General features: G+C 37.3%; 1 long non-coding RNA gene across 5 annotated transcripts in view; it reads left to right on the forward strand.

The window, feature by feature from the left end:
• The window catches only part of Gm35639, a 72,727-nt gene that overhangs the window by 15,381 nt on the left and 43,705 nt on the right, over positions 1-13,641 (forward strand). For 2 of the 5 annotated variants that reach the window (XR_867457.3, XR_867455.2), the window contains exons 2-5: positions 996-1,146; positions 1,496-1,582; positions 9,425-9,618; positions 10,736-10,851. This is a non-coding gene — a long non-coding RNA (predicted gene, 35639). Of the gene's footprint in view, positions 1-31; positions 719-995; positions 1,147-1,495; positions 1,583-9,424; positions 9,619-10,735; positions 10,852-13,641 lie in introns of those variants that run through there. The other 3 variants (XR_003954515.1, XR_003954517.1, XR_003954516.1) reach the window with 3 other exon arrangements.

The following is a 13,641-nucleotide window of genomic DNA, read 5'->3' on the forward strand; positions in this document are numbered from 1 at the left end:
AGTTTAAAGCATAAACTATATTGTCTAGACTGATACACTGTATCTTTAAAAGCAAGATAAGATGCAAGCCATTCTTCTTGGAAAAAGCAATGTTTACTGAGACTTGGTAAATAGCCATATAAAATAGGAGCAGGTGGAAAAAAACATTTTCATTTCAGATCTGGAAAATGTAAAAATATTTAGTATAGGAAATGGAAAAGGACCATTTGATAGCAAAGCTCACTGTGGCAGGGTCAGAATGAGGAGTATGGAGGAAATATAAAAGGTAGGAGCTCTGCTGAGGATTTGGATGTGTGAGAAAGAGCTCAGACTATATCCTGAGGACAATTGCAACCACTTGAATTTACACAAGGGATATAGGTCTCTCATAGCTATGATACTCCCAGAGTTCAGATTAGTCCAACCAGTGGCAAATTTTGAAGTTAAGCTCAATTTCCTTATCTAACATAGTAGTTAGACAATTTGGGTTGTATTTGTTCTGTCCCTTCCTTTGCCCCAGTCTCTTTAAAGATAGTGACAGCAGTTTCTAGAAGTAAGTCTTGTCCTTCATATATGCAAGGCACCAAGCCACAGCACTGATAGAAAACACCAGAGCCCCTGGTCAGTTCCTCATGGTCTTCTAACCTGCATCATATCCTAAGTCATGACTGATGGCTCTCACCATCTGTGTCATTCTTCCGATGGCAGTGTATCAAGTCCAAATACAATAGAGGCCTCTGTAAGTTGAATTTTTGAGATTCTTCCTTGTTCTTGACTCATATCTCTCTAGAATAACAAACTTTTATATGTGATTGTTTACTTGTTATTCTTACATAGATATTCATTACCTCCTATATAATTTGTACAAATTTCTCAAAGCACTTCACAGATCAATGAATATTATTACATTCATTGTTCTCTATGAATTTGAATGTTAAAATTGTCTTAAGTAGTTTAAGTTTTCACTAGTATTAAGCTCTGATTTGTTCTTTTTATGTTGATTTTAATTTTTACAGGTTTACAAAACCCAGTATCACAGGACCACCATACCACATATGATAAGCAAGTATGTGGTAGAAAAATGGTAGAGAAAGAGACGGGAATGGTGTGTGCACTATGAAGAGAGACAGAACTAGAGAAGTAAAAGTCGGTGAGGATTAGCCTGATGTGAGTAGCCTGCCCTGCCACCTGAAGCCATAGTGAGGTCCAGGCCTATGCTGCCACTGAGATCCATGTCTGAGTCTATGGCTGGCCCTTCAGCAGCAGGGGTCTGTGTTGATGTCCCATGTCTCTGTACCATGTTACCACCAAAGGCCATGTGGACATCTTGGTCTGTGCTGCCTCCTGGACCCATCTTGATGTCTGAGGGCTACATAGAGTTGGCCCTTCCCTTTACCATCTGTAGCACTTGTGAGAGCAGGTCTTCATCTCACCTAGGCAATACAGTAGAGCTGGCCCTGGTATCATGGGCATGGTTGAACCTCCTGAGGAAATGAGCCCATTCTGCTTCCTGCAGGTCTCCACAAGCAGAAGAGCTTGTCCTGCCCCTCACCTTGGCTAAGTGGGAGAGCTGACCCTTGGAGGCACTTGTACAGGAAAGCTGGTAAGCTAAACAACACAGCCACCACCCAGGCTCAGATCCAGGCCTTTGAGTTGGCTCACCCCAACTTCTACCCCATATATAACTGCTGGAGTGCATGAAAAGGCTCCTCCTGCTGAACCAAAGCAGCAGAAACTCTATGACACAGGACAACAGGATATCTGAGAAGAACCCCAGTGAAGGTTGTTAGTGTAGCAGAAGCCAGAGGCCTTGAACCAGACCAATGATTCATTGCAATGAACATTGGCAAGTAAAGTTGTTTGGACAAGAAGGTATGCTATGTGATATACCATGATATACCATAGCTTCTGCAGCGAGATATTTAATTTTATTTTTAATTTCTTATGTTATTTTTTCTCTTTCTTGTTGTTTTTATCTTTTGTTTTCTTTTGGGGGGAAGACTGCAAAGGCAGAAAGTAGATATGTAGGAATGGGGAGATGAACAGGATTGGGGTATATGAGTGAAATTCACAAAAAAAATCAATAAAAATTTTAAAATGTTTATTTTTAGTGGAAAATATATTTTATGCACTATTTTCTGATCATAGTTCCCCTCTCCCAGCTTCTCCCAGCTCTGCTCCACATCCTTCTTTTCTTTCTCTCATGAGAAAATAACAGACATTTAAAGTAAAATAAATAAAGCAGACAAAAAAAGAGGACTAAACAACCAAATGAATAAACAAGGAGAAATAAAGGAGCCAAAGAAAAGGCCTAAGAACCACATAGAGAGAAACACACATTTGTACACACATAAGCCTTTTTGGCTTGGACCTGTGCATACTGCCATACTCATATGTGTTTTACCACTGTTGTATTTAAAGGCCTTGTTTTGTTGGTGACTTCCATCTTTATTGGCTCTAAAAAATCTTTTCTCTCATCTTCCACACAGTTTCCTGAGCTCAGAGGGGAGGGATTTGATAGAGACATCAGATTTAGGACTGAGTGTTCCAGGGTCTCTCAAAAACTGCACATTATCTAGTCGTGGGTCTCTATATTTGTTTCCATATACTTCAGGAGGAAGCTTCTATAATGATGGCTGAGCAAATCTGATGACACTGATCATTGAGTTTAGCAAAATGTTAGTAGTCATTTTATTGCTATGTTCCTTTAGCAGAAAAGTAATATTTGGTTTTCCCCTAGGCCTATCAAGTCTCAGTTTCTTGACCACCAAAGCATTGTCAACCATGGGTTTCATCTCGTAGAGTGGGCCCATTAGACATTGGACTAAGTTGGTTAAATACACAACTTTTTTGCCACTCTTGCATCAGCATATTGCAGGTTAAAAGGTTTGTAGCTGCATTGTTGCTTAGTTTTCTTCTCTGCTACTGAAGAATACCTACCAGTACAATAAACTCTAGTCAGTAGGGGTTAAGGCTCTGAGTGGGTACCACCCCAACTTCTCCTGGTTCAGCAAGATACATGGGTGTTGTTTTCAGTAATAAGGCCTGCTATCAGTTTGTGGAGAGCAACAAAAGTCTTTGTACTTGCTTGGGGTGTTTGGGGGGATTCTATGACATCCCTTTGGGCAGTAGTTCAATTAGATGTAATCCATTTCTGGCACTGAAGGTTTTACTTGGTGATGAGGGTTATCTGGTTGAGGCTTTGTCATCTTGCATTATTTGATGATTCCATTTAGATGTGTTCTCTCTCTCTCTCTCTCTCTCTCTCTCTCTCTCTCTCTCTCTCTCTCTCTCTCTCCTGAAGTAGATTTGCATATAACATATAGCTCTTCAACTGACCCTTAGCTGTCCTTTTCCATATTCTGTTTCTTACCCACACTTCCATCTCTCTCTCTGTTTAATCTTCCTGTTCCAGTTTCTCTTACCCTCATTCATCCAGAACTATATACTTTATTTCCCATTCTTTGTGAAATCCATCCCCTCCTTGTGTCCTCATCTCTTAATTTATACCTAACTTCAGTGGTTATATGGATTGTAACCTGCATATATACATATATATCACATTTGTCTTTTGGGGTTAAGTTTTCTCACTTGAGATAATTCTTTTTCTCCAGTCATTTACCTGATTTTATTTTTAAATAGCTGAGTAATATTCCATTGTATAAATAAGCCACATTTTCTTTATCCAGTGATCCACTGACAGATGTCTAGACTATTTCTAATTTCTGATTTCTGATTTTTGCCAATAAAGCAAGAGAGGACATAGCTGAGCAAGTGCCTTTGTAGTACAATGTAGAATCCTTTGGGTACATGCCCAAAGAGGTATAGCTGAACCTTGAGGTAGATCAGTTTCCAGCCTCCCAAAGAACCAGCCCACTCATTTCCATAGTAACTGTACATGTTTTCATTCCCATCAGAATGGATGAGTGTTTTCCTTACCCTATATTCTCATTAGCATGACCTGTCATTTGCTTTACTGATCATGGCCATTCTTATTGGTATAAGATGAAATCTCAAAGTAGTTTTGATTTGCATTTCCCTAATGAATAAGGTATTGAACATTTCTTTGTTTCTCAACCATTTATTTTTCATCTTTTCGTAACATTTTTTTCTTTTAGATCTGTATCCCAGTTATGATTATTTTTATTATAATTCTTTAATAATTTTTTACAGTGCAGTCGGTATCCCCCTCCAGGTCCATTCTCCGACTGTTCCTCATTCCATTCCTCCTCCCCCGCACCCCACCCCCGTCTCCAAGAGGATGTCCCCACCCTCCCACCCTTCATCCCACCAGACCTCTTCACTCCCTGGGTCCTCAAGTCTCTTGAAAGTTAGGGGTATCTTCTCTCACTGAGGACAGACAAGGCAGTCCTCTGCTGTATTTGTGTCAAGAGGCTCATATTAACTAGAATATGACAACTGACTGGTTGATGGTCAGTGTCTGAGAGATCTTGGTGAATCCAGGTTAGTTGAGACTGCTGGTCTTCCTATGGGTTTGCCCTCCTCCTTGGCTTCTTCCAGCTTTCCCCTAATTCAACCACGGGGGTCCCTGGCTTCTATCCTTTGTCTGAGTGTAAGTATCTGCATCTGACTCTTTCAGTGGCTTGTTAGGCCTCTTGGAGGGCAGCCTCCTGTCTGTAAGGACACTATAGCATCAGTAATAGTGTCAGTCCTTGGAGCCTCCCCTTGAGCTAGCTGGATTCTAATTTGGGCCAGTCACTGAACCTCCCTTCCTTCAATCTCTTCGCCATTTTTGTTTCTGCAATTCTTTTAGATAGGAACAATTCTGGGTCAGAAATCGTGACTGTGGGATGGCAAACCCATCTCTCCACTTGATGCTCTGTCTTTCTACTGGAGATGAACTCTACAAGTTCCCTCTCCCCACTGTTGGGAATTTCATTTAAGGTCCCTCCCTTTGAGACCTGAGCATCTCTCACCACATAGGTCTCTGGTGCATTCTAGAGTGTTTCCCCACTGTATACCTCCTGAGGTTACTGTTTCCATTCTTTCTGCCCACCCTCAGGGCTTCACTCCTGTTCCCAATACCTGATCATGTTCCTCTTTTCCTCTTGCTGTCCCCACTCCCACACAGGTCCCTCCCTCCCTCTCCAGTTCCTGATTGCTTTCTTCTCCCTCCCAAGTGAGATTGAGGCAACTTCACTTGGGCTCTTTGGCTTGTTAACCTTCTTCAGTCCTGGGGATTCTGTACTTTTTTGGCTAATATCCACTTATTAGTGAGTATATAGCATGCATGTCCTTTTGAGTCTGAGTTACCTTACTTAGGATGAGTTTCTAGTTCCATCCATTTTCCTGAAAAACTCACTACACATTGGCAAAAACTCTTCTCTAACCCCACATCTGATAGAGGGTTAATATTCAAGACATATAAATAAATCAAGACACTAACCTCTAAAAAAACCAAACAACCCAATCAAAAAATGGGGTATAGGACTAAACAGAGAATTCACAACAGAGGTATCTCCAATGGCCGAGAAGCACTTAATTATTCAAAGTTTTACTAGTCTGAGAAATGCAAATTAAAATGACCCTGAAATTCTACCCTACATCAATTAGAATGGCTAAGATAAAAAACTCAGATGACAGCCCGTGTTAGCTAGGACATCCAATTTGATCAGCACCATTTGTTTAAGGTGGTGTCTTTTTTTTTTTTTTTCCAATGTGTATTTTTGGATTGTTTATAATATAAAAAACATCATAGTTGTATGGACTTATGTCTGGATCTTCAACTTGATTCCATTAATTGATGTGTCTTTTTTTAATGCCAAGACCATGATGTCATTGTTAATGCAGTGCAATGTGAGATTGGAGGTGGACATACTTCCAGAAGTTTTTCACTTTTCACTATTCAGTATTGTTTTTAGCAATCCTGGTTTATTTTAATGTTTCCATATAAAGCTTAAATTTTCCTTATAATGTCTATGAAGAATTGGAGGGGATTGCTTTGAATCTGTATATTGCTTTTGGTAGGATGATAGTTTTCATTGCATTAGTCCCATTGATTTATGAGCATGGGATATCCTTCTGTCCTATGAGATCTTCCTTAATTTCATTCTTCAGTGTCAAAAAGATTTTATTATTCAAGTCTTTCACTTGGTTAGTTGGAGTTATCCCAAGATAATTTTTGAGGTTATAATGAAAGGTGTTGTTTCTCTGTTTTTTTTTTCCTCAGTCTATTTGTCATTTCTGTATAAGAAGGCCATGTTTTGTATATTAAGTTTGTGTTTTATTACTTTGAGAAAAGTGTTTATCAGCTGTAGAAATTTTCTGGAAGATTTTTATGGTCTTTTACGTATAAAATCATATCATCAGCAGAGAAAGATATTTTAACTTCTTCCTTTATTATAGATATATCCTTGATCTCCTTCAATTGTCTTATTACTCTGGCTCAGACTTAAAGTCTTATAGTGAATAGGTATGAAAAAAAATAGACAACTTTTTTCATTCCTAGTTTTAGTGGAAAAGCTTTGAGTTTTTCTCTACTTAGGATAATATTGACTGTGGGGTAGTTGTAAATAACATTAATTATGTTGATGCATATTTCTTGCACTCCTTGTCTCTTTATATTTTTTTCAATTTTCTGAGTCAGGGTTTCTCTGTGTAGCCTTGGCTATCTTGGGCAAGACTGGCCTCAATTTCAGAGCATCTGCCTCTGCTTCCAGAGTGCTGGGATAAAGCAAGCACCGCCATTACCCAACTGTCCATTCAGGATTTTATTATGAAGGAGTGTTAGATTTTGTTGAAATCTAATGAAATGATCATATGGTTTTATCTTTCAATCAGTGTACTTGATAGACTATATTAACTGATCTGAGTATATTGAACCATCCACCTATCACTGTAATGAAGCCTGTGTGATCATGGTGGGTGTCCTTTGTAATGTGTTCTTGTATTTTATTGAGAGTAGGTAATTTTTTTGTTGGATCTTTATAGGATTTAGGTATAAGGGTTACTGTGACTTCATAAAAAGAATTAGTCTTTATTCTTTCTATTTCTATCTTGTGTAATAATCTGAAGACTATTAGTGTTAATTTTTCTTTGAATGTCTGGTAGAATTCTCCACTAATGCCATCTGGCCCTGAGCTTTTTTTGTCATGATAAGATTCTTAATTATTTTTGTTGTGTTTAAAATGATCATGATCTTGATTTCATCTTGGTAGATGGTATATATCAAGAAAATTTCCCATTTCTTTTAGGTTTTCCAATTTGGTGAAATACAGATTTTTAAGTATGTACATATGATACTCTGGATTCCCTCAGTTTCTGTTGTTGTTATTTCTAATTTTATTTTGCTATTCTTCTGTTGACTAATTAATTAATTTAGTTAATTTGGCCAAGTATTTATTAATCTTAATACTTTTCTCAAGAATCAATTTTTTTTAATTCATTGATTCTTTGTATCATTTATTTTTGTTTCTATTTTATTGATTTTAGCCCTGAGTCTATTTCTTGCTGTACATTCTTCTTAGGTGTTATTTCTTCTTTTTGTTCTAGAACTTTCAGGTATGCCACTAAGTTACTAACATGAGAAAATTCCATTTTTATAGGCATTTCGAATGTTATGAACTTGCACCTTAGAACTACCTTTATTGTGTTCCATAAGTTTGGGTATGTTGATTTGAATTTCATTCAATTCTAATAACTTTTATTACTTCCTTAATTTCCCTCATGATCCATTTTTTTATTCAATGGTAAGTTACTCAGTTCCCCTGAGTTATAAATTTTCTGTTGTTTCTGTTGTTGTTACTATCTAGCTTTAATCCATGTTTTTTAGGTAGGATACAGGGCATTATTTCAATTTTCTCTTATCTGCTGAGTCTTACTTTATGTCCAAATACATGACCTACTCTAGAGAAAATTCCATAAGCTGCTGAGAAGATGGTGTGTGTGTGTGTGTGTGTGTGTGTGTGTGTGTGTGTTCCTGCATGCACATGTGCATGCTTGAGTGAAATGCTCTGCTAGGTCCATATATTTTCTGATGTCACCTAGCTCCAGCATTTATCTGCTTGGTTTTTGCCTGGATAATATGTCTACTGGTGTCTATGATGGTAAGATGTGTTTCTTGAACTCAGCAGATAGATGAATCCTATTTTCAAATCCAATCTGTTATTCTTTGTCATTTTAACAGGGATTGAAGCTAGTGATCTTGATAGATATCAATGAGAAATGTTTGTTGACTCCTTTTATTTTGTTGTTATGGTATGGGCTTGGTCTGTTCTTTGGATTTGCTAGTCTGGGATTAATTTATTCCTTGGGTTTCCTTAGGTGTGGGTAACCTCTTTAGGTTGAAGTTTTGCTTTGATTTGTTTTGTTTTGTTTTGTTTTGCTAGTAACTTCTATAGAGCTAGATTTGTGGTTAGATACTGCTTAAATTTGGTTGCATCATTATGTTTTTCTTTCTCCATCTATTGTGATTGAAAGTTTTTCCAGGTGTGGTTATCGGAGCTGGCATCAGTTTTCTCTTAGATTTATAGAACATTCATCTAGGCCCTTCTGGCTTTTAGACTTTACACAGAGAAATCAGGTGTTATTTTAATGGGTTTATAATATAGGTTATTTGGTCTTTTCCCCTTTCAACTTTTAATATTCGTTCATTTAGTGTTCTATTATGTGTTGTGGAGAATTTCTTTTTCTATTAATGTATTTAGTTTTTTGTACAGTTCTTGAACATTAGTAAGCAACTGCATATGTAGGTTAGAAAAAATTTTCTCCAATAAAGTTTTAAAAAATAATTTCTGTTCATTGGACCTGAATGTTTTCTCCTTCCTCTATTTCTACTATTTGTAGATTTTCTCTTTTCACATTGTCTCAGATTTCCTAGAACTTTTGTAATTATTTTTCAGATTTGAAATTTTCTTTGACTGATGTATCCCTTCCTCTATTATGTCTTCAATACCTGAGATTCCTTCTTCCATCTCTTGTACTCTAGATGAGCCTTACTGCTGAGTTTTTGTTTGTCTTGGCTTTCTAAATCTTTTATTTCCAGGTTTACCTTAGTTTGAGTTTCTTTTAGTGATTCTGTTCTTACTTTTATCTTTTTGAACCATTTCATCATTTAATTCCTCTTTTTGTGTTTTCACAGACTTCATTAATGGATTTATTCATGTCTTCTTTGAGGTCCTTCAGCATGCTCATAACTATTTTGAAGTCTTTTTCTTGTGCTCCAGCTATATTGTATTTCTTAGGGCTACAGTCATTGGTTTCTGTGTTGTGGTACAGACATATTGTCATGGTGTTAATGATTATGTTTTTGTGCATATTCCTGGAAATCTGAGATAAAGATGGTTGTGATTGTAGGGGCTGATATCTGTTCATGTCTTTCTTGGGTAGATATTATTTTCCTTGGTTTCTGTTGCCCTCACTTGATCTTTAGAGCATGTGATGGCTGTGGGTTGCCTATTAGGAAATGTTTCTTATCCTCTGCCAGGTGTTACCATGGGGCGTGCCATGTAGAATGTGTTTCTTGGGTTATTGACAGCCTACGTGAAGAAACAGTGAATGGCTACAAAGAAGCAAGAAACCAAAAGTATCTTCAAGGTTGAGGAAAGTTGTGTCTGCCATGAAATAAAATAGAGTTCCCAAGGAGCAGAAGCAGAGCAGAAGGACAAGGCCCTGCAAATGGTATGTTAAGGGTCTGGGCATGAGACTGGGTAATTTGCAATAGAGAACAGGAAGGGGTGTGAATATCTCATGCCTGCCTGATTTCCAGGCCAGAGATACCAGTGTGTTCCCACGTAGAGAGTGCTTGTGGGTACTGGCAGGTGATACAAAAGTTGAAGTGTGAGGGGAAGGCTGGATTCACTACAAGGTTCTCACTGCTGTGCATTTTATCTATAGCAAAACTACAATATTTTCTTCAGAACAAATATTTAGTTGTACATTTTAATTAATTTTAAATCTTACTATGGTTTATGCTGCTCATGTTATATTCATATGTAAAATTTCTTTCAATGTGTGTTATGTCTTTATCCTGCTAGCTTTCAGTAAGACAGAAATGTTCATATTTAAAAGTATAGCTTTTTATTTTTGTTTTATAAACTATATATATTTTAAAACTATAGAAAATTATTCTAAGAATTTCTTAAGGAACAATATTTTTAATATTTTAATCCTATAAATACTCCTCTTATTTCAGAAAAATATGGTTATCTATTGTGACAACATTACTTATGTAATAAACTAATTTTCTTCACAGATTTGAGGATGTGCTTAAGGTGTGCTTAGTGTGTACTTAGAGTGTGCTTAGTGTGCATGAGCATGTGTGTGTGCGTTATGTATAGATAGAGCTGAGTCCAGCTCTTAACCTTCCTAATGTGTTATATTAATATATCTGTATGCTCATTGTCCAAGATCCCATTTTTTTAAGTATAATAACTTTATACTGCACTGAAATGTCCACTAGACACTTTATGGTTCCTACTTGTGGTTCTTATATTAAGGAATCTTCCTCAACATATTAAAAGTTCAGTGATGTGTTTATTATAGTTTTATTGAACTCTAATAAATGCACACTAAGAATACTAAGTGTACCTGCATGGCTGCCATGCAAGCCAAGATAGCAAATTATTTCTAATGTCTTCTGAGAGCATCCAGGGTCAATCAGCAAGCAGGAGGAGGGGGTCAGTTGTCTCAGGTAGGTGAAAGTACAGGACTCTCCTAGAGAATGTCTGGAGATGAAATATGACCGCTGGTCCAGAGGCTCCTTCCAATTGTTCAACTTGTTTTTCATTGTCCACAGAGATGAATGATCCATCTGGGTTAGTCCAGATGCACTGTTGGCCTATGTCTGTCATGGACCCTCCCTACAAGCCTTTACTTTGGGAGATGTATGGTTTCCTGAGGAAGACACTTCAGGTGAGGTTTCAAACTCAGAGACATGTTGCTGCATTATTAATATTGTAGAAGTATTGTTTTGAGTAGGCAGCTACCCAAAGCTACTTTTACACAACTTTCTTTAACAGTCAAGGGAAAGACAAATGTGCTGACTAAGCAGAATCACCTCCCAGCAAGTGCTCTGGTTGCTCTTCCTTTCTCCCTGGATGCTGATATGAGTTTATTCTCCACACTGTCAACTATCTTGTACACAGTGCCTGAAAAGGCCTGAAATGGGGTAACAGATCTCCTGTGTCTCCCCAGGGGAACTATAACCAAATCTAGAGCTTCAGACTTTGACTCAAACTCTCAACAGTCCTCTACTGGCATTAGACTGTATCCTCTTGGTCATGATTTGATTCTAGGATTAAGAGATTCGTGCCTCACAGAGGTTCCCAATTCAACTCTGACCTCTACTCTGGAGGGTCTAAGCTATAAAAACATTGATTCCTGAAGGTAACCAGAGATGCTCTATATTCCCTTGGATCCAGTGAGCCTCAGCAATATGAGGACGTAAAGATTACCCTTCAGGGTAATGATGCTGAGAAAGAACATGTGATTATTAACTACTCACTTAGCTGTGCTGCCTCCTGGTGGAAAATGTGATCCTTGAACATCCTGAAGGGGAAGCAACTGTCCTCCCTGAATAGATGTATCTGACAAATGAATTTCAAAAAGTCTCTGAGGCTTTGTATATATGAATATAAATGATAGTGTTTTGTCAATTATATTATCTTACTGCTAAATTAATGTGTACATATATACTCTATGGTAAATAACAGAATTCTGAGAAACATTTGTTCTTTAAATACAACTGATGTAAAGCATTCTGGATAGAGGGTTATATAGCAACACTGTACAAAAAAAAAAAAAAATTAGAAGCAGCCGTCTAAAAGTGAGAGGCTTTCTGATGGCAGATCTCTGTGCAATAGAGTAAATATGAGACTGGACTTGTTCCTTTCATCCACCTAATGAGGGTGACCTTTTCATAGCTTTTCTACCTGCACAGGTTCTGACTGTATCCAGCTGGCCACTTATACAGAAAGAGTGTCCAATTGGAGCTGTGACACCTCTTCAAACCTCCTTGTTCCAAAAGTTTTCTGTTTCCACCGTTACATGGACTTTATGCCCAGACATCAAAAATATAATGTCTTCTTGCTACCCTGCTCTCACGAAGCTTACTTACTCTTTGCCTAGATCTCTATATCTGCCTGGGATCTAGCTAAACTATAGAGTGTCTTTGCTTGGTGTTGGCTGAGCCACACGCCAATAGAGTATGAGCCCTTCCATGTCTCTCTTTTTGGCTATTTTCTCTCAGCCATTTTCTCATATCTTATAGTTGTTTTTCCTACTGTTAGTAATTCTTACATTAAAATTCCTTAGTTTAACTGCATCCATGGTTTCTATATCCCGATTGAACCCACTGCAGAGACACCTTAGACCCATAGTTCTGAAGACTCTACTGAAAAAGCTCAGTGAGTCAATATTTAAATTATCTCATTAATTTACTACTTTTAATAAAATTTAAATTTATTGGAAATATCATACAACATTTTGCAAATTATAAAAATTTTCAATTGCATTATCCCAGAAAGCCTCACCCAAACATTAGGTGGAACTCAGAGAAGCCTATGCTAGAGGGAGAGGAAAGGTAACAGAACACGACCCAAAGAAAGCATGGTTCCCAGGGGTTCACAGAGACTGGAATGACTATCATCAGCCTGCATGGGTTCATACTAGGTTTTCAGCACACATGATGTGGTTGCTTAGTTTGGGATATTTGTGGAACTCCTAAGAGAGGGGAAGAATGTGTCTCTGACTCTTTTGCCTGCCCTTGGAACCCTTCCTTCTTCTGGGTTGATCTATCCAACCTTGTTATGAGGCTTTGTTCCTGTGCTTATTGCATCTTCTTATGCTGTGCTTCGTTAATATCACTGGGGAGCCTGCTCTTTTCTGAAGAGAAATGGAGGAGGAGTGGATTTGGGGAAGAGGGGAGATAAAGGAAGGGAACTGGAAAGACTGGAAGTAGAGAAGATTGTGGTTGTGATATATTGTATGAGAGAAGAATAAATGAAAAAGGAAAGAAAAAGAAAAAAAGAAAAACTTTAAGCTAAACCAAAGCAGTATTCATTGTCATTGTGGATTTTGTCTCTGTCCTCAAATTTCAAGACAAGGTGCTGGATGCCATCCTGTTTAGCTTGCAAATGGGTTGGGGGCTTCATCTTATTTTCTCAACTGTATATTATATGTTAATGAAAAATGGCATGCCAAATATGTAACTCATTACTGCCCTCTTGTGGTCTGGTATCTAACAGAGCTATCCTTAATACTTTCTAAATAACATTGTTGACCCCCAGGGCCTACTGAAGGTTTAGTTCATTACAGAAAATTTCACCCCAAAAGAAATTCTATATAACACCGAAAAGTGACCAAAATGACCCATAGAAATATTTTTATTTGTCCCACTTTTCAGTTTTTTCTTGCATTCCATTATAATATACTTAAATTATTAAAGTAAGACCTGTGTAGATTCATTAAAAATTAAAAGCATATGTCTTTTCTTGATGAAAATTAGATTTTATTACTTTATTCTTCTGTAAAAATTATTTCTAAAGCCATTTATACATGGCATACATGACATTTAAATTTTTAATTTTTAATACTTTTGGTTGTTAGAGAAATACAAACAACATACTTTGACTATAAGTTGATAAAGAGGGATTTTCTTTGTAACACATCAGATATAGATAAATTTGTTTAGGGATAATGAAA

This window comes from Mus musculus, chromosome 3 (genome assembly GCF_000001635.26).
Source record: "Mus musculus strain C57BL/6J chromosome 3, GRCm38.p6 C57BL/6J".
In the NCBI taxonomy this organism is placed as follows: Eukaryota; Metazoa; Chordata; class Mammalia; order Rodentia; family Muridae; genus Mus; species Mus musculus.